This window comes from Trachypithecus francoisi, unplaced genomic scaffold (genome assembly GCF_009764315.1).
Source record: "Trachypithecus francoisi isolate TF-2019V2 unplaced genomic scaffold, Tfra_2.0 Lachesis_group6, whole genome shotgun sequence".
NCBI classification, from domain to species: Eukaryota; Metazoa; Chordata; class Mammalia; order Primates; family Cercopithecidae; genus Trachypithecus; species Trachypithecus francoisi.
The window spans coordinates 36,930,048-36,948,749 of NW_022681471.1; the positions used below are offsets into that span (position 1 = coordinate 36,930,048).

Here is an 18,702-nt window from a genome sequence, read left to right on the forward strand (position 1 = left end):
ATCCTTGATGTTTTACCGTGTATGTACATCAAAACATCTTGAAAACATATTGTTTTGGATATTGGGACAACTGAACTTTCTGTTGTTGTAGGAATTTGTCCTTGTAGGCCTTACCAAACTTTTTTATTTAGCTGTAAACATCTTAGGACCATGGGGGTGACCAGCAAGGAATGTGCCTTGTTAGTCTCAAGATGGAGTCTTTTGGTTATTTTATTTATTTATTCATTTATTTATTTATTTATTCATTCATTCATTCATTCATTCATTCTGAGACAGAGTCTCACTGTGTCACTGAGGCTGGAGTGCAGTGGCGTGATCTTGGCTCACTGAAACCTCCGCCTCCTGGGTTCAAGCAATTCTCCTGCCTCAGCCTCCCAAGTAGCTGGGATTACAGGCACCCACCAACACGTCTGGCTAATTTTTGTAATTTTAGTAGAGATGGGGTTTTACCATGTTGACCAGGCTGGCCTTGAACTCCTGACCTCAAGTGATCCGCCCGCCTTGGCCTCCCAAAGTGCTGGGATTTACAGGCGTGAGCCACTGTGCCCAGCCGGAGTTGGTTTTAAAATGATGTCACTCTGGCTTTCCTAGGCTCCTGTTTCCCTAATAGTGGGTATATAAAAGTTATCCTGCAATTGCTTGTGGACACTGCAAAGTGCCCACAAGCAAAGGTGTGGGGCAGGGCGCCATATAGGACACTCCTTGCTGTCTCTAACACATCCTAAGCCTGTTTCCACCTCAGAACTTGTTCACCTCTTATTCTCTCCACCCGAAACGCTCTTCCCTAAGGTAACACATGAATTGCTCCCTCACTTCCTTCAGGCCTTTCCTCAAATGTCGCCATCTCAGTGATGTTTTCCCTGACCACCCTACTTAAGGGAACCCCTAACACATCGTACTTCCCTTTCTTGCTTATTTCCTCCATATCACTTTTCTTCATCTAACATACTGTCTAATGTCAGCTCAACAAGGGCAGGATTTTTCTCTTTATGTCCACTGCTGTATCCTCCCTGCTCAAAACAGTGCCTGGCACAGTGTGGTGCTCAAAAAATATTTCTTGAAAGAATAAATGATTTTATTCCATTTCAATGCTGTCACATGCCCGGGATCAATGGTTTTAAAATTAGAACAAAGGAGATAGGGAAAGGAAATGAATGTGAAAAGAAGATTGAGGCAAAGCCTACCACAGAGCTCCTTCCTTGATATGTTGCCTGCAGACCCCCTGATGAGGTTTATAGATCAGTGGAAATATAAAAAAGGAACAGTTTTTCCAGTCACAAGAGGCTGATCAAGGAAGTCTGGTCCAAGTCTGGTCCACCTTTTGAGGTGACGTCTCCTCTGGTTTACTCTCAAAGTAAAAGTAGCAGATCGGCAGCCGAAAGGATACAAATGCACTAGGGATGCATTTGTAAAGACACTAGGGATGACTAAACCACTGACCCTGAATGAAAGCAGTGTCAAAGTTGGGAGGTAAATAATTTGTATAGACACTAGGGATGGCCAGGTGTGGTGGCTCACACCTGTAATCCCAGCACTTTGGGAGGTCGAGGCAGACAGATCACCCGAAGTCAGAGTTCGAGATCAGCCTGGCCAACATGGTGAAACGCTGTCTCTACTAAAATACAAAAATTAGCCAGGGTGGTGGCAGGCGCCTGTAATCCCAGCTACTCGGAGGCTGAGGCAGGAGAATCGCTTGAACCCAGGAGGCGGAGGTTGCAGTGAGCCGAGATCGTGCCATTGTACTCCAGCCTGGGGGACAAGAGCGAGACTTCGTCTAAAAAAAAAAAAGACACCAGGGATGACTTGACTGCTGACGGCCTCCCGTATATCTCTCACAGTCGTGCCCTAAGTTCTGTAGACTTGGCATCCCACACAGAGGAACCTCTACTACTAGTTTGAGAGTTAAGAACTTTGGTTTCCTGCATTTTACACCCACCTCCCTCACCCCTTATTCAGCATCCAGAACAACTCGTTTTATTACAGAGGCAATAATTTCCCTATTCAGGATGTCATGTCACCAAGGCTCATGTTCTGTGCTGGGGCCTTGAAATTCTGCTGCGTCAGCCTAAGAGTAGTCTCTATGGTTCTGTGCCTGAACTGCAGGAACTAGTTTCCATTTTGGTCCTCACTGAGGCCTGCTCTGGTCAGGTCTGGCCATGGCCAACCACACCAGTCACAGGTGTTGTAAAATATCACATTGGCAGAGCATCAGAAGAAAGGCAGCACAGTCTCACAATAGATGAAGAGTAGGCTTAAGAAGCAGGAGCCAAAATTGATGTAACGGAAGATAAAACTATCAACACGGTGATCCAATTGAGAAGTGTCATTATGCGAGATGAAAAGGTGAAAGAAGAGCCAGCAGAGTTCTTGGCTTTTGTTTGCAGGAGAAGATGATACTAAACAAAATTGATTCATAGAAATATAGACATCATAAAATGAAAGGACCATCTGGATGTTTGGGTAGTGTGTCAATAGGAAATTATAGGACTGATCTCGAATATCCTAGTGCCAGTTCTCAATTCATTGTATCTTCATTTACAGCATTAGGCCTTCCAGTGGGGACCTCTGGCATGGCCCTTAGGAATTAGTCAGAATGCAGGATGCCACAAGAGAAGGGAAGGCTGAATATGACCAATACAGAATTATTGTATACTTTTGAGTTTCAGTGCTTTAAGTTTAAGAAAGTGGGAAATAGTTAATGGGGTTAGTTTCCAGTCCACCCACCAGTCCCTGTAGCAACAAAAGCTCATTAAGTGTCACACAAGGGCCTTCTTAGCCAATGTTATGAAAGAGGGGGAAAAAAAAAACAAAAAAAAAAAAAACAGCAAGCCAATGCACATAAAGAGAGTTTATAAGGGTCTTATTAAAATAGAGTGAAGGTATGAGTGTAAAGAACCAAAAAAAGAAAAAAATCACAATTTAAGTGATGAAAAATGGTGGACACGTGAATAGGTGACTCACATCTTAGAGATGTGGTAGATTAAGTAGTGAAAGTATACAGAAGAGTACTGGAGAGTACTGACTTAACTAGAATTTATACACACTGCCTAGGGTTTATTATTGAGTTTGTTTCTGGGGAATTTACAAATATAAGTTTTTATAATAAAGGAAAAGATGGCCTTTTCTATAGTCATAGTTTTAGCAGGAACCAGGAACCAGAGACATGGTTTTAAATCACTGATTCCGATGAAAGCATGTCAAAATTGGAAGTAAATCTGGTTAGGTTAAGATTCTTTTAGGTTTTCTCTATGTTTTCTTATGAGTTTGTGGTGCTGAAAGGGACATGGCGGGCAATGGAAGCAGGAGGGCTGGCTTTCTTAGACACCCTGTCCCTGGGATTAATTTCATATGCAAAAAAAAAAAAAAAGAAAAATTCCAAATCAAATAGTTACATGGAATGTACTGAAATGCAGAAAAATTGTTAATCAGCAATAAAAAATAATGAAAGTAATTTTTAGAAACAATATTGTTTTCAACAACAGTATGGTGTGAGGGAAGAACATTGCCTGGGAATCCAAGCCAGTTCTATTCTGAGGTCTGTCACTGTCACACACAGCAGAGGACCAACATACAATGCTCCTCCTGAGCCTAAAAGGCCATGACAAGATCAAAATAAAGGGAAACCTGTATTCCCACAGAATCCAGAGATGGGAGCCATCCAAATGACAAAGACTTTGCATGCATGATTCCAGCACCAATATCCTACTTGTTGCCTAGTGATATTATGAGTGAAGTATCCCTATTCCCACTTTATTAGGAATCTTACACTGTTGATTTTCCCTCTTCCCTGAATCTTCCATTTTCCCTTGTTTTTTGGCTCATTCCCATTGCCATTTAAAGTGACTCTAGAGTCTCTCATCTTAATAAACGCTGACAGGATCCCAAATGCCTCTTCCATATCACTGCAATGTTCAGCATGAAAGAAAGATGGTGTAGATATAAGATAAATCTATGATAAATGAGGTTAAGTAAAAACCTTGTAGTACTAAATCTGAATGTGCAAGTAAAGTTCCTATTATCCAAACTGAAGAACTGAAGAAAGGAAAGGCTCCTGTTCCTTCATTATAGTCCCAAGCTCCAAGCAGTGACCAAAGACCACTGGTATGGTTTTGTTTCTCATATATATATTTTTTGACATAGGGCCATGCTCTGTCACCCAGGCTGGAGTCCAGTGGTGCAATCATGGCCCACTGAAGCCTCTACTTCCCAGACTCAAGCAATCCTCCTACGTCAGCCTCCTGAGTAGCTGGGACTACAGGCACGTGCCACCATGTTTGGCTAATTTTTCTTTTTCTTTTTTCTTTTTTTTTTGTAGAGATGGAATTTCATAATGTAGCCTGGGCTAATCTTGAACTCCTGGGCTCAAGAGATCCACCTACTTCAGCCTCCAGAGCTGGGACTATAGGTATGAGCCACCGTACCTGACCAGTATGGTTTTAAGCCAGTGAAAGTAGCATCTATGTTGGAAGGTGGAGCTGGTTAGATTGGCACGATTCTTAGTTTCCTCTGTATTTTCGTATGTTTCTTTTGTGGTCAAGGTACATTTTCTTTGACTGTGATTAAGGATTGTGTGGTTCATGGGAATATAAAGTAGTGAGACCCGTTTTCCCGTAAGACAGATATATTCACTGAGGAGTTTATATGCTTTGCTCTGAGATAATATTTGTACAACAAAAACTTAAGTGGTCCCCAAAGTGTCAATATTTTAGTCTGTGCCAAATAAGATAGCTGAATAAACATAACTGAAGTAACCAAATGCTGCCAATTTTATAGCAGCATACAGGCATGTCCTGATTGTGGAGAATACCAGTATATTCTGTTATTTACTGTTTTAAACGTTAATACTACAAACCTACTCTTTTACTTGGAAATCAAAAGTAAGTGTCTATGTCTAGATATTTGAGTTAGAATTATATCCCAGTTAGGTCTTTAATAATGATCACTCTAAACCTTATGTCATGCTATCTCCATCCTCAGTGTAAAAAACTAAATCACAGGCATTTTTTCATAATTAACCACATTTGAAACCTTGATGCAGAGCAGATAACATATATTCCTGTTGACAAAATATCAGGTACAATATAGATCAGAAATATACATTCCCAGATTTTATCCCAGAAAATACATGAACTCAAGATGGGGAGCTACCACTTCAGGCTAGGACTATTCTGCCTCCTACTCGAGTGGGCCAAATCCTGACTACATTCTCTCCTGATGGTGGGCATGATAAAATAGACAAACACAGGAGGATAATTCAGGAAGGTAGAGAGGAACATGATCACTGATGATCTCCCAGAGAGATAATAATAATAAACATATAAAACATAAACTCTTTATCTCTGTTGTGTGTTCACTGAACTGCCGCCTCTTCTCTGACCACCCATCCACCTCTAGTGTTGGGTTACCCTCTGTGATTGACCTTTTGCCTAGTTTTTCTTATTAGGGTTCTCATTCCCACTTTGAGGCTAGAACTAATCCTCAGTTCCAGCCTGATGACTAGGACCCTGATTCTCTAAGAAATCTTTCCTACTCCCATTGCCCCTGGGAACTGGATCCTGTTTTGCATAGCTTCCTCCTTTAGCTGGCACCTTGCTGTAATCCAAATAGACCATCTGGGATCAGTTCTTGGCAGCAAATGTTTGGTTCTACTGCTTTCCCTTACCTAACTCCAGGACTTGGTCATCCTTTGAATAAAGCCCATTTGTCTCATCCTTTGAACTTTGATTTGACATGCCAAACACAACCTTTTTTTTTTTGTTTTAATGTTGTGACAGGGTCTTTATCTCTCACCCAGGTTGGAGTGCAGTGGTGTGATTTCAGCTCACTGCAGCCTCAAATTCCTGGGCTCAAGCAATCCTCCCACCTCAGCCTCCCAAGTATCTGGGAGTACAGTCATGTGGCACAAAGCCCAGCCATTTTTAAATTTTTTATAGAGGTGGGATCTCGCTATGTTGTACTGGCTGGTCTCAAACTCCTGGCCTTAAACATTCCTCCTGCCTTAGCCTCCCAAAGTACTGGTTTTACAGGTGCAAACCACTGGACCTGGCCCCAAACACAATCTTGAAGGTACATTCCTACAACCAAGTTAGTCCATGAAATTTCAATCCAGCCTTTTCCAAGATTCTGTCCTACTCCTTTCCTCTTCTTCCTTTTGCTGAGGTCCCAGCATGCATCATGGTCTAGTATACATTTATTATACTAACCAAGATCATAGACAATTAGAGCTGGAAGGAATCTTACAAGTTACAGATGAGAAGACTAATTTAGAGGTCCACAAAGGGGAATACACATATCAGTTCACTTTAACAAACAAGGAATAAGTAGACCCACGTCCTCCAAGAAGTGCCTTGGAAATAAAAGTTAACTGTAGTTAACCACCTTCAATGAGTCAATTTTGAATTTATTTATTTTTGACCCATCATAAAGAAAAGCCAAAAAACAAAAGCGGGAGAAATCAAATGATTGTAATAAGTCTGTCCAAAAAAGGAAAAGGAGAAAGAGAAGGAGGAACCCATAATTTGAGGCTATATGCAAAGAATTAGTTTTGCCAAGATGTCTCATTGTCTATCACTCCAATTCCCCTTTCCATTTCTGACAGTTGTCTCTTGGATTCTGTGTGACTACTTTAATGTCTAATCTTTACAAGGAGAATCTCCAAATAAAATCTCAAATTATACTTGCTTGGTTACATTTGATTAATGATCTGAACGGCACAAGTACTGGCTAACCAAAAGGAAACCAGCTTATCATCACCCTGCCTCTATCTACAGTGGCAAAATGAAAGGAGCACTGAGGCACTTATGGCAATTTCGCAAGGAATCAGGTAAATATCCCTTGCTATCATGGGAAAACAGTGGTGGAGTTAGGGTGGGAGTGGGGATTTGTATAGAGTCTTCCCTGGCTAATTACTCAGAATTATTTCCCTGTAGAGGCAGTGTCCATCTCTTGCATGTGGCTGCTGAAGTGAATCACAGCATAGCAGGTCCAATCAGTTAAGCAGTCTTAATGATCAATGCATTTTCCCTCTGCGTTCATTCTGCTGTGAACTAGATCGTGAAGATCGCTGTATCAATTTAATCAACCATGCCTCAAGATTCAATGTAGCTACTGCATGTAGATTTTTAAAATGTTTGTTGCAACAACTCATGCCTCTCCCTGTCACTTATTAATATATTAAGAATTTAATAGCTCTCGACTGGCTAGAGTAGAATACATTTATATTATCCAGCACATAGTAAGCCAATAAATATTTGTTGATAGCATTTAATGACTAACTCTACAAGTCATAATAGGATAATATAGACATTCATTTGGAAGTAGAGTTGCCTTAGATTAGGCCAGTGGTTCTTAACAGGAATGATTTTGCTACCTGCTACCAGGGGACATTTAGCAATGTCTGGAGACATTTTTGGTTGTCACAACTAAGAATGGCAGTGTTTTCTGGCATTGACTGGGTAGAGGCCAGGGATGCTGCTATATATCCTAGCATGTACTAAATGTACTAGACATCCCCTTTAAAAGAATTATTCTGTTCAAAATGTCAAGAGTCTGAGACTGAGAAATCCCAGATTAGGCAGATAATAGACATTGAGAAGTTTGGCTTTTTAAAAGTAGATGAGGAGAAGTGAATGGGCAGAGCTCAGAGGAATTTAGGACAATAAAACTACTTATGGCAATACAATGGTAGATACATGTCATTGTACATTTGCCAAAATCCATAGAATGAACAGTACCAAGAGTGAACGCAAATGTACACTATGGGACTCTGGGTGGTCATGATGCCTCAATGTAGGTTCATTGATTTTAATGAATGTACCACTCTGGTGCCAGATGTTGACAGTTGGGGAGCTGCACATGTTGTGGTGGGCAGGAGGTATATGAGAACTTTGTACTTGCTGCTCACTTTTGCTGTGGGCCTCAAACTGCTCTACAAATAAATCCCTGTTATAAAAAGGAGATGAAGGTTCCCTTACATCAACTGTTTAAGTCGGTCTGTAAGAAGCAACAACCTCTCCTCTCCACCTCTGTCATCTGCTAGGTAGCTGTGAAGCAGAAACCAAGCACATGCCCAAGCAGTGTTTGCAGACCTGGAATCCATGGTCATTGACGAAGTTCGCTCTGGCACATACCATGAGGTCTTCCAATCTGAGCATCTCATCACAGGCAAGGAAGATGCTGCCAATAACTATGCCCGAGGGCACCATTGGCAAGGAGATCACTGACCTCATATTGGGCCAAATTCATAAATTGGCCAACCTGTGCACAGGTCTTTGGGGCTTCTTGGTTTTCACAGCTTTGTCAGGGGAACTGGTTCTGGGTTCACCTCCTTGCTCATGGAATGTCTCTCTGTTGACTATGGTAAGAAATCCAAGCTGGAGTTCTCCATTTATCCAGCCCCTCAGGTTTCCACACCTGCGCTAGAGCCCTACAACTCCACTCTCACCACCCACATTACCCTGGAGCACTCTGATTATGCTTTCATGATAGACAGTGAGGCCATGTATGGCATCTGTTATGGAAACCTTGATATTAAGCACCAACCTACACTAACCTGAATAGATTCATAGGTCAAATTGTGTCCTCCGTCACTGCTTCCCTGAGATTTGATGGAACCCTAAGTATTAATCTGACAGAACTGCAGACCCACCTGGTGTCCTATCCCTGCATCCACTTCTCTCTGGGCAGCTATGCCCTCTGATATGGTTTGGCTCTGTGTCCCCACCCAAATTTCATTTTGTAGCTACCATAATTCCCATGTGTTGTGGGACAGACCTGGTGGAAGATGATTAAATCATGGGGGTGGATCTTTCCGGTGCTGTTCTCATGATAGTGAATAACTCTCACAAGATCTGATGGCTTTTAGAAACTGGAGTTTCTCTGCACAAGCTCTCTTTTTGCCTGCTGCCATCTGTGTAAGATATGACTTGCTCCTCTTTGCCTTCCACCATGATTGTGAGGCCCTCCCCAGCCATGTGGAACTGTAAGTCCAATAAACCTCTTGCTTTTGTAAATTGCCCAGCCTTGGGTATGTATGTCTTTATCAGCAGTATGAAAACAAACTAATACACCCTCATCATCTCTACTGAGAAAGCCTACCGTAGACAGCTTTCTGTAGCAGAGATTACCAATGCTTTCTTTGAGCAAGCCAACCAGGCGGTGAAACATGACCCTTACTACGGTAAATACATGGCTTGCTGCCTGTTGTACCATAATGATGTGGTTCCAAAAGATGCCAGTGCTGCCATTGCCACCATCAAGATCGAGTGTACCATCTAGTCTGTGGATTGGTGTCCCACTGGTTTCAAGGTGGCATTAATTACTAGCCTCCCACTGTGGTGCCTGGCAGAGACCTGGCTGAGATACAGAGAGCTGTGTGCATGTTGGGCAACAACACAGCCATTGCTGAGGCCTGGGCTCACTTGGACCACAAGTTTGACCTGGCGTATTCCAAACATGTCTTTGTTCACTGGTAAGTGGGTAAGGAAGTGGAGGAAAGAGTTTTCTGAGGCTCGTGAGACAAGGCTGCCCTTGAGATGGATTATGAGGATGTTGGTGTAGAGTCTGTTGAAAAGAGGGTGAAGAAGAATACTAGAGTTAAAACAGCAGAGACAGGAGAATCGCTTGAACCTTGGAAGCGGAGGTTGCAGTGATTCGAGATTGCGCCCTTGTACTCCAGCCTGGGGCAACAAGGGCGAAACTCCGTCTCAAAAAACAAAAAAACAAAAACCAAAAAAGAAACCAGCACAGATGCTGCTTTCACAGGGAAGCTTATTCTGTTTTAAACATTGAAAAATTGTGGTCTGAAGAGTTAATTTGTATGTAGCAGTGTATACTCTCATATACAATTACTGACTTAGGCTTTAAAACATGTATGCTGTATTACAGAGTGAAGCTGTTAATTTCTGTGATGGATTTTAAATAAAGTATTGCTTGTCTTTTTTTTTTTAAAAAAAGGATATGAAGTAGTTGGAGATAGAACTTTGGTTTTCAAAAGTTAGTTTGTCTTCGTTCTAAAATATTTTGGAGAAAACTGAAGACATGTTGAAATATTTACCTTATGTTTCAAAATGGCATATGTCAGGTGACATATTTTCTTTAACTTTTCTTTCCATGTATTTTTTTTTTAAGTCATTTTCATTAACCACCTTAATTACAACCAATTTCAAATTGCACTTGTGGTACTCTCAACATGTATGATTGCCCCACTTCTAAGCAGGTTTAAGGAGACCCTGCTTGCAATTTTCATCCTTTACTGGTAGCAAGGGAGAGCTGAAAAGGAGCTTTCAATAGGCTGTGTTTTACAATGTATGCAGAGCAATGACAAATTCACTTAAATCCAGTATCAGGTTCTAAAAATATCTGTGATGCAGGGAGGGACAGAAATAGTGCTGGTAAAAGATATTTCAGTCTGCTGCCTGCTAGACATACTGGGAACAATACTGTGTACTATCTGCCATAGCCAAAATTGCATTCACAAAGTGAAGAGTAGCATGATCTACAAAAGTCATTTCCAATAGACCAATAATAGCCTCAAGGATATGAAAAACCTCAAGCAATCTTATTTTCAGCATACACTTTTTGAATAAGTGAATGATGTTTAATAATAAACATTTTTAACATTTGCTAGTGTTTTTCCTATTTTTTCTTTTTTCAGCCTTCTGTAGTTAAACATAAGGTACTGTGACAACAAAGTGCCAAGACTATAAACCCACGAAAATGCAGAAAATTTGCCAAACTCTTTACGAGTAATAGTGCATATCTCAAGCTTTATGTCTAACCTATTAAAATGATGAGGAAATAGTTTATCCAAGAATCGACATTATTTACCACATAGCATTTAGACCTGTAAGCTATTATCATAGCCCATATATCATTGTGACTTTCATGAAAAGATAAGATTTTTAGCTTTTCATTTTGCCAAGTTCAAATCCCTAACCTAATATTTCATTTCCAGGTATTTTTTTCAGTACCTAGAACTATAGTCTATTATCACAGATATACTTTATGAATAAGTAAAGCTTTACTTCCTCCACTGAACTCCTCAAGGCCAGGAGCCATGTTTTATTCATCCAATATCACGATGTTTACCTAGTGTACTTCCCTGCACCACAGGAGGTGACCAATAAATATTTATTGAGTTTTATTGACTACATGAATATTAGCTACTTTTAATTGTTGATATGTGAAAAATGAGATTTCAAGTAGTTACACTAAATAAACCTTGTTCTTGGTTTCACTTAAATTTCATGTTTAGTTTAGATTTTCAGGAAACAAGAAAATAAACAATTTTCTCATGTATGAGTAAAAGTTCCTAACCTATGCTCTGCAGATTGTTTTATTTGAAAAAAAAATTTGATGAAGGGTAGAGATAACCTAAGATTTTTACCATATTAATTATTAGATAGCTAGCAGCACAGTAACTTCATCAATGTGAAGCCTATGCAGGATCTGTAAATTCATGCTATATTACCCAATACTTCTCTAACTTAGTACTATATGATTGTCAAGATTATCCCATTCACCTATCTAACGTCAATCCAGTTTCTTCAGTTATTTCTAATAAGACCACCAAGGTCAGCTGGAATTGCCATTCTCGTGTCTCAACCTCCAGGTAGATGGGATTACAGGTGCCCGCCACCATGCCTGGCCAATTTTTTGTATTTTTAGTAGAGATGTGGTTTCACCATGTTGGCCAGGCTAGTCTTGAACTTCTGGCTTCAAGTGATCCGCCCACCTCAGCCTCCCAAAGTGCTGGGATTACAGGCATGAGCCACCACACCCAGCCAAGAGCTTTAATTTCTAAAGTGATGTAGGGAAAATACATTTTCCTTTACTGAGCTAGAATGTGGCATATGGTTACAATTCCATGCCTTTTAGGGAGTTAATACCACAGTCTGATGTACAATTTAAAACCTCAATGACAGTTGAGCAAAAGCCACTCAAGACAGAGAATCATAAGTTCTAACTTCACTCACATTTCCAACTTACTGTATGATACAGAATCTTATTTTTCATTCCTTAGCTGTGGAAGGAGGAAAAACCTGAACTAGTTTTCCACAAATGCTATCAGAAGTGAGACTGATAGCAATTCTCTAATTTTAATTCATAGGGAACAGAGTATCAGTGGATCCTGTGTTTTCACCCTTTCTTTCAGAGGTATAAAAGAAACTTGATCTGAAAGTTGAAAGTAGATACACAAAGATCAATCAACCAAAACTTAAATACCTGATCTACAACAACAAAGAAGTTGAGTATTATTCACTTGAGAGTAATTGCAGCTTCTCCCTGAATGGAGACATTTGCAGTGATATTTCATGGAGACAGTGCAAAGTTTGTTTCTTTTAATTCTGTGATCCTTAAATTTTAGTTGTGCATAATAATCATTCAAGAATTTATTATAATGCAGAGATTCCAGGTCCCTACCTCTGAAGATTCTGATGCAGAACCAGTATTTAAAATTGGGAGCTAGCTCTGTCCTCAAAAGGAGACTTTTAAGTGTTTTTTCAAAAATCGAGATACAATTCATATACCACACAAATTCACCCATTTAAAATGTCCAATTCAAATTTTTTTGTATATTCACAGTGTTATGCAACCATCATCACAATCTAATTTGGAATATTTTCATCATCTCAAAAAGATACCCATACCCATTATCAATCACTTTCATCCCCGTGCCACACCCCCCATTCAGACTCTGGCAAACGTTAATCTGCTTTCTGTCTCTTTAGATTTGCCCATTGTGGACATTTCTTATAAATGAGATCACACAATATGTAGCCTTTTACGTCTGGCTTCTTTCACTTACCATAGTGCTTTCAAATATCGTCCATGTTGTATAGATGTATCAGTACTTAATTCCTTTTCAGTGACAAATAATACTCCGTTGTATGGATATGGCACGTTTTATTTATCCATTCATTCACTGATGGGCTTTTGGGTTGTTTCCACTTTTTTGACTATTATGAGAAAGCTCTTATGCACATTTGTGTTCAAGTTTCTGTGTGGACATTGTTCCTAAGTGTGTCTGTGTGTGTGTGTGTGTGTGTGTGTGTGTAACTAGAGGGCTTATTAAATTGAGGGAGCATCTCTAGTCAAATGCTCTTGTAAGTAGCTGTTGGTGAGCTGTAAGAAAATGATGACGAGAGTAACCCACTAAAGTACTGGCTAGTGACCTGTGAGGGTTAAAGGCTTTCAGGGGAGCTTTGATCATAGAATAGTTAGCTTTCTGTGGCAGCTGGAAAAAACAAAACAGAGATCAAAGAGAAAGAATGCAACATTCAACTCTCATTGATATAAAAATATAGAAATGAGTGACTGTAAGAAGCAAAACAGACCTCCACCTAAAGTCTGATCTCATCTGCCTTCTGACATCCTCAATAATATGGTTTATTATAGTGAGTTTAAATCAATGGTTGCAAAATCAAAATGCTGTTAACCAGTTAATTGTGTTAAAGAAAAAAAAGCACTTAAGAGGAAACTGATTCCTTAGAACAAGAAATGAACCTAAATATAAAGAAATAAGCAGAGAAATGCTGTTATGTTTTTTTTCTCCCTGCATATCCTGAAAATCCAGTGTGCAATACAAAGTCTAAGCCACACTGTGCCGTTTGTTCACCTCTGCCTTTCAGCTCTTCTTTGTGCCATATGTGAAGCTTATACACAACTCTCCGGGTCAAACCATGCCTAGTTATTTAACCTTGTAAACAACCCCTTAAGTGTTCGAATGGATTAAATCTATGATGAAAGTCCAAATATCGTCTACAAAGATTTCACTACCAAAATGATCTAATCACCAGAACATAGACTTTATTATTTTTCCTATAATTAAAAAAATGATAGTGAATTTGATTTATCAGGATCTTGTTCAACCATGTTTCATAAATAGCCACAAAATCCATCATCTTTAATTAACTCTTTCTCCTAACTGCCTTAACCTATTGCAAGACAACAAGCAGGATTAACTGCAAAGAAACTGATTTAATTGCAAAAAAAATTAATTTTTAAAAATCTCTCATTTTAAATAATATTGGCTAATCCTTAGGTTATCTCCAAGACCTGATATAGAGCTCTTTAATAGACAAAAGTAGCTATGGGGATCTTTTCTCAATTTATGAGAATTAGTAATAAGGAAGAAAATAGCTCTGTTGATTTATCAATCTAATGATCAGCAGCACTGATTACCAAAGGAGACTAAAACATGATCTTTGCCCCCAAAGAGTCAATTATCTTGCTGAGAAAAGTAAGACATATGCAGGAAAGAATTTGAGAATACCATATATATTACATTATCTCTGCCAAAGGAATTCAAACATGGGAGAGATAAATGTGGGCTCAAATAGTTAAAGATGACATCATGGATAAAGTAAGACTTAATCTGGGTCTGAAGTTTGGGGAGGATTTGATCAGAAAAAGGGAAGAGTATTTCTGGCATGGGCAACTGCATGAACAAAGGCTGAGTTGAAAGATTTAAAATAATGTGAAGTGGAGGACACATGCTTAGGAACAAATGAGAAGCAAGGCTGTATACATTGGACAGGGCAGATTATGGTGAATCATGTAAATTAGGCAGATACCCAGAAGATGCTCCTGCCAAAACTGACAATGTCTTACCAGAGTTGGGTATGTCCAGCTTAATTTTATTCAAAGAGAGCTGCCTCCTGACTCACTATTCACTTGGTGGAGACCAAGAGTGGGGGCATGGAGAAATGGTTGACAATGTGGCCAAGTCATTTCAAGGACTCATTGCCAAGTACCTACTATGTGCATTACAGGCAATGGTTTGGATGTGTCATGAATTATAAGAATGAACAAGTGAGAATTCCAGACATCATGAAATTTATAGTGTAGACATGCACATTACTATGATACCAGAAAGAAAGTAATGAATGTATTAAGTACAACATACAAAACAGGCACAGAATGAGCATCAACTCTACCTAACAGAAGAAATGACATTTTAACTCAATATTAAAAATATTAGGCTTTTCATACTGATAGGGGAGTGAATTTGCTCAAAGTAGAGGAACCAACAGGGGCAATGGAATGAAGCAGGATGTGTTCTGGAAAAGGCAAGAAGTTCAGCAAGTCAGGAAAGTAGGATGTAGGGAAGAACAGTATGGGGTTGTGGTAAAGCTGAAAAGCTGGTTAGGGCCAGAAGGAAGGAAAAAGGTCAGAAAGGGGAGTTTGGACTTATCAGATGATTTGTAGCCACTGTAAGTTCTTGAGGGGATAGTGAATTGTTTTTCTGTCATATTATTGAGTCTACTGTGTGAAAAGCCCTTGGCCATGAAAAGAGTGTGTATGGGTGATGAGTCTGGTGGCAGTATACAAAACAATCTGAAAGTGGATGATACTGAGATCAGGAAAGTCAACTAGCAAGAAATCCAATGCAGTAATATAAGAGTAAAAAGAAGAGGATAGAAAAAATAAAGGGGGAAATTAGAGAAAAAAATCAATAGATGGGATCATTTCTAGGGAAAGGGTAACACTTGCTGGGTAATTGCACCCAGAGTATAAAGTAGTTAGTGGAGCTAGAGATGCCTGATGTATGGATCCCCAGTGATTAAGAGACTCTTGGTTACAATTTTGGCAAATACAGAAGTTGTGTTGTAGGAATAAACTGAATGGGTATGGTCTAGTGCCATGGTTTTTGATTATAGTTCATTTGAGGTATCAGGTAATTGGTACTCTATTGCATTGCTCAGACTGAAACATGAATCTGGGAGACATTTGGAGCCATGAGATTAAAGGAATTTCTGGAGAATGGGAGAAAGAAGGAAACAATAATTTTTGAGTATTTGTTATATTCTAGACACTGAGTGTGGAGATAAAATACAGTGAAGAACAGTCTTCGAGGAAAGTCCGAAGTTAAGGGACAGGAAAGGAATGAGCAAACAAGGACTAGAAATTCTCAAAAAAAGTAGAAAGACAAGTTGCATCCTGTGCTGTCACTTAAAACAAAGGAGAATAATTTTAAGAAGACAGGAAGGATCAAACAATTTGAGTATCCAGAAAGATTAAACATGAGAATAAGGCTGAGTGCAGTGGCTCACACCTGTAACTCCAGCACTTTGGGAGGCCGAGGAGGGCGGATCACTTGAGGTCAGGAGTTCAAGACCAGTCTGGTCAACATTATGAAACTCCATCTTTACTAAAGATACAAAAATTAGCCGGGCGTGGTGGCATGAGCCTTTAATCCGAGCTACTCAGGAGACTGAGGCACGAGAATGGCTTGAACCCGGCAGGTGGAGGTTGCACTACTGCACTCCAGCCTGGGTGACACAGCAAAACCTTGTCTCAAAAAAACAAAAAAAGTAAAAATAATGAGAATAAAAGCCTTGCATTTGATGAAGAATCGTGGAGACATTTAATTCAGTTCTGTTCCACAATTATTTCTTGAGCACCTACTATATGCTTAGCACTAGAGTGCTGGAAACACTGTCATGTAGATTATAGTCTAGTGGAGAAGAAAGACAAGAAAACTGTAAACTACACGACAATCTGATAAGCACCAAAGTGCAGGAGACACAGGCTACTAACATAGGACATGAGGAGGGCCATCTATCCCATACTTGAGGGATCTGGAAGGCTTTTCAGAGAAAGTGATGTTTAAATGGAGACCTACAGGATGAGCTGGAATTAGCTAGATGAGAGGCAAAGGGAGTGATTCAAGCAGGAAACACCCTGTGTAGGGATCTAGAGAGAAAAGAAAACAAGACCACTAAGCAACTGAAAAAAATAATGGCCTGAGTGATTTTGTAGAGATACCATTGAAGAGGTAAGCAGGAGTCAACTAATAAACTTACAGGGCTGTGTCAAGGACTTTGAATTCAATCCAAACTGGCATTGGGAACCTGCTGAAAGGCTTAAACAGGAGAGTGCTTTAATCAGGTTTGTACTTTAGGAAGATCTCTCTAACTGTGCATGGGCAGGGTAAGGCAAGGCGGGTTGATCAGTTATGAGCCTGTTATAGTAGTTTAGGAGAGATATGATGGTGTCAGTAGAGAGAGAGAGAGAGGAGTGGGTGGACTCCATAAATATGTGGGAGGTGGAATTGACAGTTATTGCTAATTAATTGGCAGTGGGAAGTTTTGGGAGAAAGAACGTCCAAGAATGACATCAAGATATTTGGCTTGGACAAGCGAGTGTATGTTGATGTAGGAAACATCAGTTGAGGAGTCGTTCTGAGAATAGAATTGATGAGTTCAGTTTAGCATATGTTGATTTTGAGGTACCTGCTGGATATCCTAGTGGAGGTATATAGTAGGCAGTTGGCTATGTTTATCTCGTTTGGAGAGAGATTTAATCCAGAAAATAGAGATTTGGGAGGCAACAGCAAATAGTTGGTAATTGAATCTATGAGAGAAAATGTGGATTTCTCTGGGTGAAAGTAGGGTTGCGTAGTGTTGAGTGAGAAGCAGAGCTGTCAGAGGACAGAACACTGAGCAGTACCAATACTTTAAGGGCTAGGCAACAAAGAGGATCCAACAAAAGAAACTGAGAAGGAGTTGTGTGTGTGGTTCAGTAAAGAAATAAGACTGCAATTTCAGATGTCTGTAGCAAAAAACATTTCTAAGTAGGGGAAACTGATCTTATTTGGTGATAGAGAGTAAAGGAGCTGATGGAAAGGAATATAGTGAAGACATGGATACAGAATGCATAAATGGTAGAGCAAGGCCTTTCAGGAAAGACAGCAGCATAGGAGTGAAGACTCATAGAGGAGAGACCCTTCTTTCTTTAATAAAAACAAGGATGAGAGGAGAAGAAGAGTTCAGACAGGAGACCGGCTGTTGATAAGAGGAACCTCATACTCGATTGCCATAGTAAAGTAGGAGCTGAGGTTTTCTGCAGGGCATGAATGTCAGGAGAGGGGAAATGAGTTAGATGGGAGAAAAGATTGAGCCTCAAATGCCTTAAACTTTTCTGCCTCTTATCTCCTGCACCTGCTAGTCCTGCAAATCTAAGATCTTTTAGGTATAGTGATGCTATTCAATCATTTTAAACATTCACAAACCACTTAAAAATAGCTAAATTATATTCACTGTCCATATATTCACATTTAAAATGGTTGAATAACATCACTATACCTAAAAGATCTTAGATTTGCAGGACTAATAGGTACAGGAGATACGAGGCAGAAAAGTGTTGTTTTCTGATATTGCTTTCAGCAGAATAAGACTGTTTTACACAGCCTAAAATAATAAGTCTGAGAGTTTATTCTTAGTTACAGTTAAAATATTTATATATGTTTAAGGTTCCGCATCAGGAATAAGAGCTCTAGTTTTGATACAGTATTAATAATTATAATTGCTACCACTTATTGAGTACCTGCTATTTTCTAGATATCACGCTAATCACTTTGTGTCCAATGGTTCTCAACCAGTGGCAATTCTCCCATGACCCCAGGGGACTTTTGGCATTGTGTGGAGACATTTTCAGTTGTCACTTCTTGGAGAGTAGTTGTGGGTAGAGGCCAGAAATGCTGCTACATATCCTACAACTCACAGGACAGGCCCCTGAAACAAAGCATTATGTGGTCACACATGTCAGTAGTGCTGAGGTTGAGAAACTCTGCTTTATATCTATTTTTTCATGTAATTCTCGCAAGTCCACAAGGGAAGTATAATTATCTTTAATATACAGATGATGAAACAGAATTGGGAAGGTTAAGTAATTTTCCCAAGGTCACATCACAAGGTC

General features: G+C 39.7%; 1 pseudogene; it reads left to right on the forward strand.

Annotated features, from left to right (window-relative positions):
• The first annotated feature begins 6,777 nt into the window (after positions 1-6,777).
• Positions 6,778-8,709, forward strand: LOC117077683 (annotated as a pseudogene).
• Positions 8,710-18,702: the final 9,993 nt, after the last annotated feature.